The 16,104-nt window shown below is 39.3% G+C and overlaps 1 pseudogene; it reads left to right on the forward strand.

Moving 5' to 3' along the window:
* Positions 1–4,813: 4,813 nt before the first annotated feature.
* On the forward strand, positions 4,814–9,198 carry LOC143673588 (ZZ-type zinc finger-containing protein 3 pseudogene; annotated as a pseudogene).
* Positions 9,199–16,104: the final 6,906 nt, after the last annotated feature.

Raw genomic sequence — 16,104 nt, forward strand, 5'->3', positions numbered from 1 at the left:
GTCCCAGATAGACCAGGGAGAACAGTGTGAGCTACGCCCAACACAGGCCTGGCACCAACGAAGTGTCAGGTAATGATGGTAGTGTGGTGGGACAGAGAGCTGTGCGCCTGTGGGCTGCTGGTTCTCTCCTTCAAACATAACTATGGGTCATGCCAGAGAAAGAGAACAGGAAGTTGATGGATCACAGGTCCCAGCACCAAAATTGTTAGGGTCTCAGGTCTCAGGTCTGAGGTGCTCCCAGCAGGCCAAGAGTGAAAGATGACCAAATACCATAGATGAGAAACTAAATGAGGGCCAGTTTTCTGGTTATGCCAATTTATCTCCTCTGCATTGCCTTGGGCAGATCATTTTCATCCTTTCACTATTGTGAGGAAGAAAAACATCACTACCAAGGGGTATCCACAGAGGATCAGAGAACAGCAGATGCAGGCAGCTGAGTTGGCCCCAGGGCTTGCTCCTCTCCTCACCCCACACCTTGGATCAGGTAAGTGAAACCAGACTAGCAGGTCTTGGGAAAGGTGATGATGTGGCTAGTGATGCTTAGAAGTCTCCCTGAGGGTCTGGGCCTCCTGATCAGGATCAGATGGTCTAAAGGCTGGCAAAGGTTGGAACACCAAAGGCACATTCATGCCTTCCCCTTCCTTGTCTTTCTCTGGAGGGAGCACAAGAGTTCTCAACCTTGTCTGCATGTTAGAATCACTTGGAGGGTTTCTTTTAATGTGGCTAGGCCCAAGCCACAACCAGTCCATTTAAATGAGCATCTCTGGAAGTGGGAGCCAGGCATCAGTAGTTTTTTAAAAGCTCTTCAGGTAGTTCCAATGTGCAGCTGAGGTTAAGAACCACTAAGCTAAGCTCTAGGCTTTCACTACTCCCCCCAGGTATGTTACCAGCCAAGGTTGCTGATAATCTCAAGGAACAAGTTCACAGGGGGAAAAGCACATGAGAAGAGCTCAGCTCACCTAAAGGAAGACAAGAGCCTGAACAACCAACACCAGAGTAAACAGAATTAATAGAAGAGATTGAACATGAGTTTAAAATAAACTCAAAAGTATCCTCCAAGACATATGGGAAGATATTAGAAACATCAGGCAGGGACAAGTTGTGTTGAGGAAGAGCCATATGGATTACTATGAAGGAAAAAAACAATAAAAAGAACACATTGGTATTAACTAGCAAAATGGATATAACCAAAAAAAAAAAATTAGTGATCTGGAAAATTAAATTGAAGCTTTCTTCTAGAACACATCATGAAGTGATAAAGAGAGTAAGAATAACAGAAAAGTCATGATATAGAAGACAAGAGTAGAAATATAAACATACATATAACAGGAGTCCAAAAGAAGAAAAAGTAATATACTGAATGGAGGAAACAGGTAAAGGTGAACAGTTTCTCAGAATTAAATAAAAATCTAATACCTTGCCAAGCAGGATAGATAAGAAAAACTCATTTCTAAAAAATTATAAAGTGAAATTTAAGAATACATAATAAAACAAAGAGAAAATTCTAATAGCTTTTAGAGAGAAAAGGCAGATGATCTACAAAGAAAAAGTAAATTGACATTCAGCTTTCCAACTTTTTGTATTATTATATTTTGGCTTAAACAAATGGACTTTATTGTTGTACAGACCAGAGTAAAGTGAAGGAGGTAATTCCATATAGGATGGTTTGGAAGCTGGAGAAATCCATTGTGAGCATCACATGACAAATAATCCTCCTGAAGAAGGTAAATCTTCTCTACAAGCTGCCAGCAAAACCCAGACTGGGTCCTCTTGGCCATAGCAGGGTTAGATCCATGCCTAAGCAGTCAGAAGGGAACAATAATGCCCAATGACCTAGGCTACTCATAATTCACTCTGGGGGATGGAAGAGCAGAATCTACTCTTCCCTGCTTATGCTGGAGTGAGTAATGTACTCTGTGGGGATCTGCCAGTTGTTAGATGTGAGAGACCTTCTACCACAAAAACTTGTAGTACCATAAATCTAGCAAGGGCACGTTGAAGGTTAGAAAGTCCTACACAGCACCTAACAGCTTCCCATGAATGAAATACTCAGGAAATCTCCACCTTGATGATGGTCAGATCTATGATCTCTGATTTCTAGCTGGTGCCTCCCCCTACAAAGTATCACCAGTTTGCTGTTATGCTGAATCAGGTGATAACTCATTCCCTGATATCTTCATCTTATTCTAAGACCTTTCTCCAGTGTGAGCTTTCTAAATAGCAAAATGGCAAGAGAAAGTCACATATTATCAGTAGTGACTCTAAATGTAAATGGATTAAACTCTGCAGTCAAAAGGCAAAGACTGGAAGAATAGATAAAAGAAGAATGACCCACTATATGCTGTCTATAGGAGACTCACCTCAAATTCAAAGACACAAGTAGGTTGGAAATGAAAGGATGAAAATATACCATGCAAGTAGCAACAAAAAGAGAGCTGGAGTAGCTATACTAATATCAAATAAAATAGACTTTATGTCAAAAACTGCTACAAGGGACAAAGATGGTCATTATGTACTAATAAAGTGGTCAGTACAATAAGTGACAATAATAAATATATATGCACCTAACAGCGGGGTCCCAAAATATATAAAGCAAATACTGAGGGAAGGGAGAAATAGATGGTTCTACATTAACAGTAGGAGCCTCTAATATACTACTTTCAATAATGGATAGGATATCTAGACAGAACAACAATAAGGAAATAGAAGACTTGAATAATACCCTGAACCAACTAGATCTAACAGAACTATATGGAATGCTTCACCCAACAACAATAGAATACACATTCTTCCTGAGTACACATGGATTATTTTCCAGGGTAGGACTTAGCTTAGGTCATAAAACAAATCTCAATAAATTAAAAAATATTGAAATGTATAATGTATCTTCTCCAACCACAATAGAATAAGCTAGAAAGAAATAACAAGGAGAAATGGAAAAATATATGGAACTTAAACAATGTACTCTTAAGCAACTAATAGGTTAAAGAGAAAGTCACAAGAGAAATTATGAAATATCTTGAGGTGAACGAAAATGAAAATATAACATATCAAAACTTATGGGTGCAGCAATGCAATGCTGAGAGGAAAATGTATAGCTCTAAATGCTTACAATTAGTAAAGAAAAAAGATTCCAAATCAGAGACTTAACCTCAAAACTGGAAGAACTTAGGGGGAAAAAAAACAGCAAACTAAGCCCAAAGCAAACAGAAGGAAGGAAATAAGAAAGATTAGAGCAGAGATAAATAAAATGGAGAATTAAAAATCAACAGAATCAGCAAAACCGAAAGCTAATTATTTGACAATTAATAAAATTGACAAACCTTTAGTGAGGCCAACAAAGAGAAAAAGAGAGAGAATACAGATGATTAAAATCAGAAATGAAAAGCGGGCCCTTAATATTGACCCCACTGAAATAAAAAGTACTATAAGAGAATACAATGAACAACTGTATACCAGCAAATTTGATGAAATGGACAAATTCCTAGAAACACACAAACTACCAACACTGACTCAATAAGAAACAGAAGCTCTCAACAAATCAGTAACTAGTAATGAGATTGACTTTGTAATTTAAAAACTCCCAACAAAAAAAGCCAGGACCAGATGGCTTCACAGGGAAATTTTAACAAACATTCCAAGAAGAACTAATACCTGTCCTTCTCAAACTCTTCTAAAAAAAACTGAAGAGGAGGGAACATTCCTTCATTCATTCTATGAAGCCAACATCACCCTCATACCAAAGCCAGGTAAAGATAACACAAGAAAAGACTAATATTTCTTATGAATCTAAATTCAAAAATCCTCAAGAAAATACTAGCAAACCAAAGGCAACAGCACAGTAAAATAATTATATACCATGATCAAGAGGGATTTATCTTAGGTGTGCAAAGGTGGTTCAACATAATAAAATCAATGAATAAAATACACTGTATTAATGGAATGAAGGGAAAAAAACCACATGATCATCTCAATTGATGCAGAAGAGGCATTTGACAACATCCAGCACCACTTCTTGATAAAAATGCTTAGTGCACTAGGAATAGAAGGAAACTTCCTCCACATGATAAAGGGCATATATGAAGAACCCAGAGCTAGCATCACACTGAATGATGAAAGACTGAAAGCTTTCCCTCTAAGATTAGAAACAAGAAAAAGATGCCCGCTTTCACACTGCTATTCAACATTATACTGGAAGTTCTCGCCAGCGCAATTAGTCAATAAAAAGAAATAAATGGCATCCAAATTGGAGGGGAAGAAATAAAACTTTCCCCATTTTTAGATGACATTATTTTATATACAGAAAATACTGAAAAATCCACAGCAAAGCTCCTAATAAATTAAATCAGCACCCGAGTGTTTTCATGCACTAATAATGAATAATCAGAAGAAACCAAGAAAAAACTCCATTTACAAGAGCAACTGAAAGAATGAAATATCTAGGAATAAATCTAACCAAGGATATAAAGGACTTATACATGGAAAACTACAAAACATTGCTAAAGAAAATCAAAGAAGGCCTAAATACATGGACGTACATTCCATGTTCATGGTTTGGAAGACTAAATTTTGTTAGGATGTCAATTCTACCTGAAGTGATTTACAGATTCAACACAAACTCAATAAAAATTCCAACAACATTCTTTTCTGAAATGGAAAAGCCAGTCATCAAATTTATATGGGGGCTGCAGAAAGTGACAGGAGCGGGAGGCTGGGACCCACCTGGGAGCACTGCGGCACCACTCACACTTCCTGCAGCTGCCACCCTAGCAAATGCCACGGTGGGGCGGGGGCTGGGCAGCAGAGAGCGGCCATGGCGGCCGTGCTACTTCCACTGCCCTGTGGTGCCCAGCCCCACGCAAAAGGTATCAAGCTGTGCTAGTACAACCATATGAATAATTAACACCTGAAGTCTCAATGTAACATGGACATTTACAATGATGACAGATAAATGCAGATGCTTGGAAATCCAATACCAGGTGTTCTAGTTTGCTAGCTGCCGGAATGCAGCACACCAGAGATGGATTGGCTTTTAATAAAAGGGGATTTATTTAGTTAGTTCTTCAGAGGAAAGGCAGCTAACTTTCCACTGAGGTTCTTTCTTACGTGGAAGGCACAGGATGGTCTCTGCTGGTCTTCTCTCCAGGCCCCTGGGTTCCAACAACTTTCCCCAGGATGACTTCTTTCCGCATCTCCAAAGGCCTGGGCTGAGCTGCAAGTGCTGAGATGAGGAATATCGAGCTGCTAGGCTGTGCTACATTGCGTTCTCCCATTTAAGCACCAGCCAATTAAGTCAAATGTCACTCATTGCAGCAGACACGCCTCCTAGCCGACTGCAGATGTAATTAGCAACAGATGAGGTTCATGTACCATTGGCTTGTGTCCGCAGCAACAGAACTAGGTATGCTCACCTGGTCAAGTTGACAACTGAATCTAACTAACACACCAGGCGAAACACTTGTAAAAAGAAAGGACTTTTAGAAAGTTCTAGTATACTTCATGGCTGCAGCTGAGTCTGAAACCCTGATGCTTAAGCTCTATTCTAGATGCAAGCTTCAGCTCTCCAGGATATAAGGAAAACAGCCAATATGTCCACAGTGACAGAGCTTTGGTTATAAGGTTTCCCAGTGAGTGGATCCTGATGACCGCATTGTAGGGACTTGTCATAGTACAGCTGCTTCCCCATCCACTTGTGTCATAAGATCAACAGTGGGTTCAACGGCTTGGATGAGTCTATTTGTGGTAGAACTTTAAGGAATCATAGCATTGCTCATCCCAAAGAAATCTCTTCTCCTTCTCAAATACGATCAAGATCACCAAAGAAAAGACCAGAGCCTATGCAAATTTAGAAAGGAAATAGTAATAGAAGAAGCACTGACTGGAAACAGCGAAGTACTGGAGAATCATGGGTGAGCCCTAGGAAGAAAAGACTTTCTTCGTTGGAAAAGGATAACACAGAAGGGCAGGCTGTAGAAAATTGTGAGAGAAGGCAAACCAAACCTGTTTCACCAGTTTTAAAAAGAATTAAACATTGTCTAAGGTCTGAAGCACCAAACAGTTCAGAAGAAGATTCACCTGTAAAATGAGACGAGTCAGTAGAACAGAGGAGCACGGCAGCGGACAATGAGCAGATTTTCAAGAGACTAAATGAGCTTGGCGATGTCTTATACCGGATGGTGGTGAGAAAGGGGAAATTTAAAAGGTGAATGTCGGTGAGGGAGGGCCACTTAATTCTGCAGTAGTTGAGGAAATCGCAGGCCGTTTGGCTGACACTGGTGTTGGTGACAGTGATTCAGCTGCTAGAAACTGTGATGGCTGTCAGCCTGAAGGGAACTCTAAACAAAGCAGCACTGATTCCTACGTGTTGCAGGAAAAATCAGTAGCTGAAAATGGGGATTTGAATATCCAGACTTCAATGTTCCTTGATAGCAGGAAGGAAGACAGTTGTATAGACCATAACAGGCCTTGCACAAATTCGGAAGTGAAGGTCAGACTGGAGGACCACGAAATAACTGCTTGTCCGCCTACGGACCATGTTAACCAGCCGACTACTGAGCCAGCCACAGAGCCCCTTTTCTGAAATTCCGTCATCTGTAAGGGATTCTAAGGAGGAAGATGTGGTGGGAGACAGCGGTGCCTCAAAAGAACGGTGTAATGAGAGCACCAATAACGTCCTGGACACAAACCTTGAGCGTATGCCAGTCTCTGGAACACCAGAACCACCTTCTGTTCTAGACTGTGCTTCAGTTCAAATGACGTCTTCAGCAGAGCCTCAGGAACACCATTATACCCTGAGAACTTCCCCACAGAGAGGGCCCCTACCAGCGATAGTCCCACTAAAATCAGTTCTCCTTGCAGAGAAAATGGACAAGGTGAGAGCATAATCTTAGTCCCAGTGAAACAAATGCCACAGTTAGTGGTGATATAAGTGAGTGTCAGACAAATCCAGATGAAATGACTCAGAATGAAAGAGGGGTATGTTCTGACTCTGAAAATTACAGAAGTGAAGAACTAAGTAAGCCACCCTCAGAGACAAGACTCATACTGGACATTTGCCATCCACCAAAGAGCACGCCCACTAGCACATTATGGAAGAGGAAGATGATGACCCTGACGTTTATTACGTTGAATCAGTTCATGGGGCGCTGCAACATAGCAAAGGTTATCAGAGACCACTCCAGATGGCTGCTGTACTCAGCATTCTCAAGCAGTTCAAGACCTTGAAAGTTTAGGCACACACCAGAGGGAGGCACTAGAAAATCCCATTGGATTTGTGGAAAACAGGCTGATACAGGGCTTCCATATCCACAGAGAGTTGTTCAGTTGCCTGAGATTGCATGAGACCAATACACCAATAGCTTTGGGAACTTTGAAAGAGAATTTAAAAACCTGAAAACATACTGGAAAAGTTAAATTAGTTTTTGATAAAGGTTTACCTGCTAAACCACCAAGTCCCTTAGATCCTAAGAAGGGTGGGGAGTCCCTTTCATACTCTATGTTGCCTTTGAGTGATGGTCCAGAAAGCTCACACAGTGGTCCTCAGAAGATAAGAGGATGCCTGTGTGACGATACCAAACCTGAAACATTTAACCAGTTGTAGACTGAAGAAGAAGAGAAAAAGCTTAAACAGTTAACTCCTGAAATACCCTCCTGAAGAAGTAGAATCTTGATGCTGGCAGAAGATAGCAGATGAACTGGGCAATAGGACAGCAAAACAAGTTGCCAGCCGAGTGCAGAAGTATTTCATAAAACTGACAAAAGCTGGCATTCCCATCCCAGGCAGAACACCAAACCTGCACGTGTACTGCAAAAAGCCTTCAGCAGGCGGACGACAGCATCCCCTTAATAAGCATCTCTTTAAACCTTCCACTTTCATCACATCCCATGAACTCCAGTGTATAAGGATGAAGATGATGACTGAACCTATTTTCATAGCCACATGAACACAGCTGTTTGAAGAGGCACCAGATGAAAAAAAGTATTCCTATTATGTACAGGAATTATGCTCGTTTGAAAGGAAGTATGCCTCCTACAAAAACCATGTTTTATTCAAAATCCCATTTCATAAAGATAGAATAATCCCTACTCAATACTGTATGTTTGAAACTGTAATCAGATCATCTCTCTGGATGATGTGATTTAGTCAAGAGTGGTTGTTAAACTGGATTAGGTGACGACATGTCTCCACCCATTTGGGTGGGACTTGATTGGTTTATTGGAGTCCTATAAAGGAGGAAACATTTTGGAGAATAGGAGATTCAGAGACAGCAGTACCACAAAGCAGAGAGTCCATGAGCCAGCGACCTATGGAGATGAAGAAAGAAAACACCTCCCGGGGAGCTTCATGAAACCAGAAGCCAGGACAGAAAGCTAGCAGATGATGCCATGCTCACCATGTGCCCTTCCATCTGAGAGAGAAACTCTGACTGTGTTCGCCATGTGCCCTTCCACTTGAGAAAGAAACTGTGAACTTCACTGGCCTTCTTGAACCAAGGTATCTTTCCCTGGATGCCTTTGATTGGACATTTCTATAGACTTGTTTTCATTGGGACATTTTCTCGGCCTTAGAACTGTAAACTAGCAACTTATTAAATTCCCCTTTTTTAAAAGCCATCCTGTTTCTGGTACATTGCATTCAGGCAGCTAGCAAACTAGAACAGGAATTTACCTGAATATAAAGAACTATCGCAATTTAAAAAGAAGCAGAAACTTCAGCAGATGCAAGTTAAAAGTGGTTTTGTGTGACATGTGGGCTTCAAGTGTGATAACTGTGGCATAGAACCTATCCAGGGCGTTTGGTGGCACTGCCAGGACTGTCCTCCAGATATGTCTTTGGATTTCTATGCTACATGAAACAGACATTCACAAGGAAGATCATCAACTAGAACCTATTTATAGGTCAGAGACATTCTTAGACAGAGACTAGTGTGCTGCAATTACCTTGACCCAAACTACTTTCCAGCAAGCAGATGACATGGAGGAGAGCATCATTTACTAGTCCTCTTCAACACATCATGGTTAATTATGTCCACTGCTTGGAAAGACTCTCTGCTTTTCCTGAAATGACACTTCCGGCATGACAGCGTCCTGAGTGCTCTCATCAGGTACAGCTCTGCACTGCTGTGGCTCTAGATCACTGTTCAGCAGCTGAACATTCCTGGTGAGCAAAGGGTCTTCCCTGGTGAATCATTCACCATGACGGAGCCGTGTTAGGTGGTGACCTTACATGGGTGAGATGGAGCACATATTAAAGAGAGTAAATTCCAAAGGTTTCAGAGAACTCGGTCGTAAATATGATAATGAAAAGACAAAGTATTTATATAAAACAGTTTAGTAGCTTTCAGTTTTGTTGTGAAAATTGTTTTCAGCACAGAAACTGACTTCTTTAGACAAAGTTTAACCAATCATGGTATTTGCTTCTAGGAGATACGCTTTTAAAGAACTCACTGTCGCAGTGGTGGCCACTGATGGCCTTCAGTAAATCGGAGCTGCTAACCCATATTGATGACTAATTCCTTTTAACCGCATGAACTGTCCTTACAACCAACAGTGAAGCACTACAGGAGGCAACTGTGACACTGCTTCCTTAACCAGCTCATGGTGTGTGAATGTTATACAAGTGTCACTCAGATATATTTTTTAAATGTAATGGTATATAAGACAATCATGTGATGTGTGCAAACTATGGTGAAAAGTACCAGTGGTAGTAACTGTGTAAAGTCTATAATTTACAACATTAATTCCTTTAAAATACATAGCCTCTTCCTCTGTATTTGGAGTTGTCAGTGCAACTCATCAAAGAAAATTGCCTAGTATAAAAATCATATATAAGGTAATCATTTCCCTCTTTTGTAGTCTGCACAAGATCCATAAAAGATTGTATTTTTATCACTATTTAAACAAGTGATTAAATGTAGTCTGCACAGTGAGCAAGAGTTCACATGCATTCTTTTATACTGCTGTATTTTGTTGTGCATCACTTAAAACATTTTGTATGTTTTTTCTTATGTGTGTATACAGTATGTTCTTGAATAATGTTCATTTGTGAGAACTGTGAGAAACTATGTGGATGCTTTATATTTAAAAAAAAATTTATATGGAAGGATAAGGGGCCTTGAAGAGCCAAAGCCATCTTGAAAAAGAAGAACGAAGTTGGAGGGCTCCCACTTCCAGATCTTAAAAGCCACATTAATCCAAAGAGCATTGTACTGGGCACAAGGACAGCCATATAGACTAATGGAATCAAACTGAGAGTTCAGATATCAACCCTTATATTTATGGCCTACTGATTTTTGACAAGGGGGCAAAGACCATTCTACTGGGAAAGAATAGACTCTTCAAGAAATGGTGCTCAGAAAACTGGATCTTCATATGTAAAAGAACAAAGGTGGACCCCCTACCTCACACCATATACAAAAATCAACTCAGAATGGATCAAAGATCTAACTTTAAGAGCCAGAACTATAAAACTCCTAGAAGAAAATATAGGGAAGCATCTTCAGGACCTTGTGTTAAGCAATAGTTTCGTAGACTTTACACCGAAAGCACAAGCAACAAAAGAAAAATAGAAAAAGGGACCTCATCAAAATTTAAAACTTTTTTGCTTCAAAGGGTTTTATCATGAAAGTGAGATGACAACCTACATAATGGGAGAAAATATTTGGAAAGCACATACCCGAAAAGATTTAATATCTAGAATATACAAAGAAATCCTTCAACTCAACAACAAAAAGACAAACAACCCAATTTAAAAATGGGCAAAAGACTTGAATAGACATTTCTCCAAAGAAGATACACAAATGGACAAAAAGCACATGAAGAGATGCTCAAAACCATTATTAGCCATCAAGGAAATGCAAATGAAAAACACAATGAAATATCCTTTCACAAAGATAAATGTTGAAGACATCATGTTGAGTGAAATAAGCCACAGAAGAACAAATATTGATGGTACTCACTAATATGAAATATTTAGAATAAGCAAATTCATAGTCAAAATCTAGAATATAGGTTGCCAGAAGATGGGGTGGGGGAGACAGGAAAAAGGGAGTTAAGACTTAAAATGTTCAAAGTTTCTATTTGTAATGATAGAAAAGTTTTAATAATGGATGATGGTGATGATAGCACAACACTGAACATAATTAATAACACTATATTATATTATATATTTGAATGTGATTAAAAGAGGAAATTTTAAGATAGATAGATAGATAGAAATTTTAAAAATAAAAAATCCATGCAAAACCCAAACAATGAACCCTAAGTTAAAACATAGGCTATAATTAATAGTACAATTATTAAAATGCACTGTTATCAATTGTAACAAATGTACCACACCAGTGCAAGGTAGTAATAGAGTAGTATATGGGAATCCTATATTTTATGCTTGATTGTTCTGTAAACCCATAAGTTCTCTAATTAAAAAAAAGGGGGGTGGGGGTAAAGACAGGAAACAGTACTTTGGCTTTAAAAATAAAAAAGAAAATACAGTCACTTTTACAAGTGTTGAAGAAAAATAACTTTGAACTTAGAATTTCAAATTCAACTAAATTACCGCTTAAATATGGTGTGCTATAAAGATATTTTGGGATATTAAATTTCTGCATAAAAATCCTTTTTGAAAACTCTCTTGAAGTAAATGCTCTGGCAACAAGATAAAAAATTCCAGGTAAGGAGTATAAAGATGAGTATGGCTTCATAAAGCTTACTCTTGTCTGAACTTATTTTGTAAATAAAAATGGGAAGGAGGAAAAAAGAAAAACAGTAAGGGGTATAGGGATGGATGGATAGAAAGACCAAAAAGAAGTAAGAGTCACATGCCTCATTTAGGACAATACTTTGCTTATTCAAGAAGACATAGATATTGATAAGTTTGGGGGAAGTAAATATAATTATAAATCTTAAGTTAAAGGAAAACACCAAAACAATTTTTTTATTATAATTTTTAGAGCAACAGAAGAAAATGTGATTTATAGAATATAAAAAAGGAAAGGGAAAAATTATAAAATTATTATAAATAAAAACAAAATAAGCCCTACAAATATAAAAAAATTACAGTAAACAATGAGTTAAACTTAGTGATTAAAAATTAGGCACTTCCAATTTAAATGTTTTTTTTTAATGCAGCAATATGCTATTTACCAGAAACACCTTTAAAACAACATTCAGAGAGGTTGAAAATAATAAGATAGAAAATATCTACCAGACAGCTCTGAACCAAAACAAAGTCAGGACAATCATGTCAATATCAAACAAAACATAATTTAAGACAAAATCACAAGGGAAAAAAGAGTGGGATGGTTTAAAAGATGTCCACACATACTCTGACGCTTTCAGAAAGTGGAGCCTTGACTTCCGGGTCCAGATGGCGGCTTAACAACGTGCGCATTTTAGTTCATCCTCCAGAACAACTACTAAATAACCAGAAACAGTACAGAACAGCTCCTGGAGCCACGATAGTGACCGGACACACAGCATACCCCAGTCTGGACCAGCTGGACTGGCTGCGAGCACCCCCCAGAACCATGAGTTCCCAAAGCTGCAGCGGCCAGTGCCCCTCCTCCACAGGCCGCTTCCCAGAGGGGAAAGGAAAGAACTTCATCAGCAGCAGGGACTGGGCACAGTCAAACGCCAGTTGTGGAACTAATTAACAAATTCTGACTACTAAAAATAAGACCCCAGCTCAGGTGAACCTGATCAAAGTGGAGGTTACTCATTTTGCCCCGGCACAAAGGGGGCAGGACTGACAGAAAAAGGGGGGGAAAAAAGAGGGAAACAGAGGTTTTTGTGGCTGTGTATCTACAAAGACTTGACTGCCTCTGGATACAGCAGCAGGACTTTTCAGGCTGCAACTGCCCCAGGCATAGGCAGAAGTGAGCTCTTTTGGGGGCTTATCTGGAGCCTGTGCCTTCCCCAGGGGAGGGGTGAAGCCCCACCCAGGTGGAATCCCTCCATCAAGGAATTCAGACACCAGGGCTTGGTAATTTGAAGCCATTAAAACCAGCCTACAACCTCTCCTCTGTCTCCACCACGCCCCCAGCAGGGAGAGTCTGCCAAAGTTAAAGGTACTGCATTATCTTATGCTGGTGGGACCTGCAGTCAGACAAGCGTCACATACTGGGTAGGATAAGAAAAACAGTCCAGAGACTTCACAGGAAAGTCTTTCAAACTACTGGGTCTCACCCTCAGGGAAAACTGACGCAGGTGACTCTTTCCTCTTGATAGGAGGCCAGTTTGGTCTGGGAAAATCTGGCTGGGGTCTATAATATCTAAGTAGACCCTCCTAAGTGTGACTGGGGCGGGGGGTGGGGGGAAGGCACCATACAAGCAGGGCAAGAAACAAGAAATAAGAAAAGAACTGAAAAATTCTCCTGTTAAACAAAACCTAAGCTGAAGGTCCAGAAAAAGCTGAACTGAATGTCAAAGAACAGATGGACAACAAATTGTCCAGCAAGAAAACCCTAGGTAAAAGAAGTGAAAGCAATCTCCAGAATAAACTAATTAAAGTAATTAAATGCCTAGACACCAGCCAAAAATAACAAATCACACTAGGAAAATTGAAGATATGGCCCAGTCAAAGGAATACACCAACAATTCAAATGACATACAGGAGCTGAAACAATTAATTCAGAATATACGAACAGACATGGAAAACCTCATCAAAAACCAAATCAATGAATTGAGGGAAGATATAAAGAAGGCAAGGAAAGAACAAAAAGAAGAAACTGAAAGTCTGAAAAAACAAATCACAGAACTTATGGGAATGAAAGACACAGTAGAAGAGATTAAAAAAACAATGGAAACCTACAATGGTAGATTTTGAGAGACAGAACATAGGATTTCTGAACTGGAGGATGGAACATCTGAAATCCGACAAGAAACAGAAACTATAGGGGAAAAAAAACGGAAAAATATGAGCAGGGACTCAGGGAACTGAAAGACAATATGAAGCGCATGAATATACGTGTTGTGGGTGTCCCAGAAGGAGAAGAGAAGGGAAAAGGAGGAGAAAAACTAATGGAGGAAATTATCACTGAAAATTTCCCAACTCTTATGAAAGACTTAAAATTACAGATCCAAGAAGTGCAGCGTACCCCAAAGGGAATAGATCCAAATAGACATACTCCAAGACATTTAATAATCAGAATGTCAGAGGTCAAAGAGAAAGAGAGGATCTTGAAAGCAGCAAGAGAAAAGCAATCCATCACATACAAGGGAAGCCCAATAAGACTATGCTCAGACCTCTCAGCAGAAACCGTGGAGGTGAGAAGACAGTGGGATAATATATTTAAATTATTAAAAGAGAAAAACTGCCAACCAAGAATTCTATATCCAGCAAAATTGTCCTTCAAAAATGAGGGAGAAATTAAAACATTTTCAGACAAAAAATCACTGAGAGAATTTGTGACCAAGAGACCAGCTCTGCAAGAAATACTAAAGGGAGCACTAGAGACAAAAACGAAGACAGAAGAGAGAGGTGTGGAGAAGAGTGTAGAAAGGAAGACTATGAGTAAAGGTAAAAAGAAGGAAAATTAGATATGACATATAAAATCCAGAAGGCAAAATAGCAGAAGAAAGTACTATGGTACTTAATATTTTAAAATTTCAACTAAGGTGTGAGACTAAAACAAAAAATGTTCATTTGGTACTAATCTACACTTTGACTAGTGCATCTCCTAATATAACTTATGTAGATAGTTGATTGAACACCTTAAGTACATGGAACTTTGTATAGGGCATGAGATTTTGTTGGTTTGTCCAGGTGATGCCCTGATGAATCCCAGAATGATTTGATCAGTGAGTGGAAAAGTATTTGCAAAGTCCCCTTTGGGGAATGGTGAGAACGGGGGAAAACTCAACTTCCCCAAGTTGAATTCTTGATATTCTCACAAGCAGTGTGGACAACCAAAGCTATAGGCTGAGCCCCCAGTCTTGGGGTTTGTTCATATGAAACTTAACCCCACAAAGGATAGGTCGAGCCTACTTAAAATTAAGCCTAAGAGTCACCCCCAAGAGAACCTCTTTTGTTGCTCAGATGTGGCCTCTCTCCAGCCAACACAGCAAGCAGACTCACCACCCTCCCCCTGTCTATGTGGGACATGACTACCAGGGGTGTGGATCTTCCTGACAGCGTGGGACAGAAATCCCAGAATGAGCTGAGATTCAGCATCAAGGGATTGAGAAAACCTTCTCGACCAAAAGGGGGAAGAGTGAAATGAGGCAAAGTGTCAATGGCTGAGAGATTCCAAACAGAGTGGAGAGGTTATCCTGGAGGTTATTCTTATGCATTAAGTAGATATCACCTTGTTATCCAAGATGTAATGGAGAGGCTGGAGGGAACTGCCTGAAAATGTAGAGCTGTGTTCCAGTAGCCATGTTTCTTGATGATGATTGTATAATGATATAGCTTTCACAATGTGACTGTGTGATTGTGAAAACCTTGTGTCTGATGCTCCTTTTATCTACCTTGTCAACAGATGAGAGGAACATATGGAATAAAAATAAATAATAGGGGGGAAAATGTTAAAATGAATTTAGTTTGAAATGCTAGTGATCAATGAAAGGGATCAGTAAGGGGTATGGCATGTAAAAATTTTTTTTTCTGTTTGTTATATTTTTCTGTTGTCTTTTTATTTCTTTTTCTGAATTGATGCTAATGTTCTGGGAAATGATCATGATGATGAATATGCAACTATGTGATGATATTGTGAATTACTGAGTGTATGTGTTGGGAATGTTTGTGTTTCTTGTAATTTTTTTTAATTAATAAAAATTTTTTAAAAAATTACTATATGGCCCAGCAATCCTGCCACTAGGTATATACCCGAAGAACTGAAAGCAAGGACTTGAACAGATATTTCCATACCGAAGTTCATAGCAGCATTATTCATAATTGCCAAAAGATGGAAACAACCCAAGTGTCCATCAGCTGATGAATGGATAAATAAAATGTATGTACATACAATGCAATATTATTCAGCTATAAAAAGAATGAAGTCCTGATGCATGTGACAACATGGATGAACCCTTGAGGACATTATGCTGAGTGAAATAAGCCAGACACAATGGACAAATATTGTATGATATTACTCTTTTGAACTAATT

Source organism: Tamandua tetradactyla, chromosome 2, assembly GCF_023851605.1.
Source record: "Tamandua tetradactyla isolate mTamTet1 chromosome 2, mTamTet1.pri, whole genome shotgun sequence".
Lineage (NCBI taxonomy): Eukaryota > Metazoa > Chordata > Mammalia > Pilosa > Myrmecophagidae > Tamandua > Tamandua tetradactyla.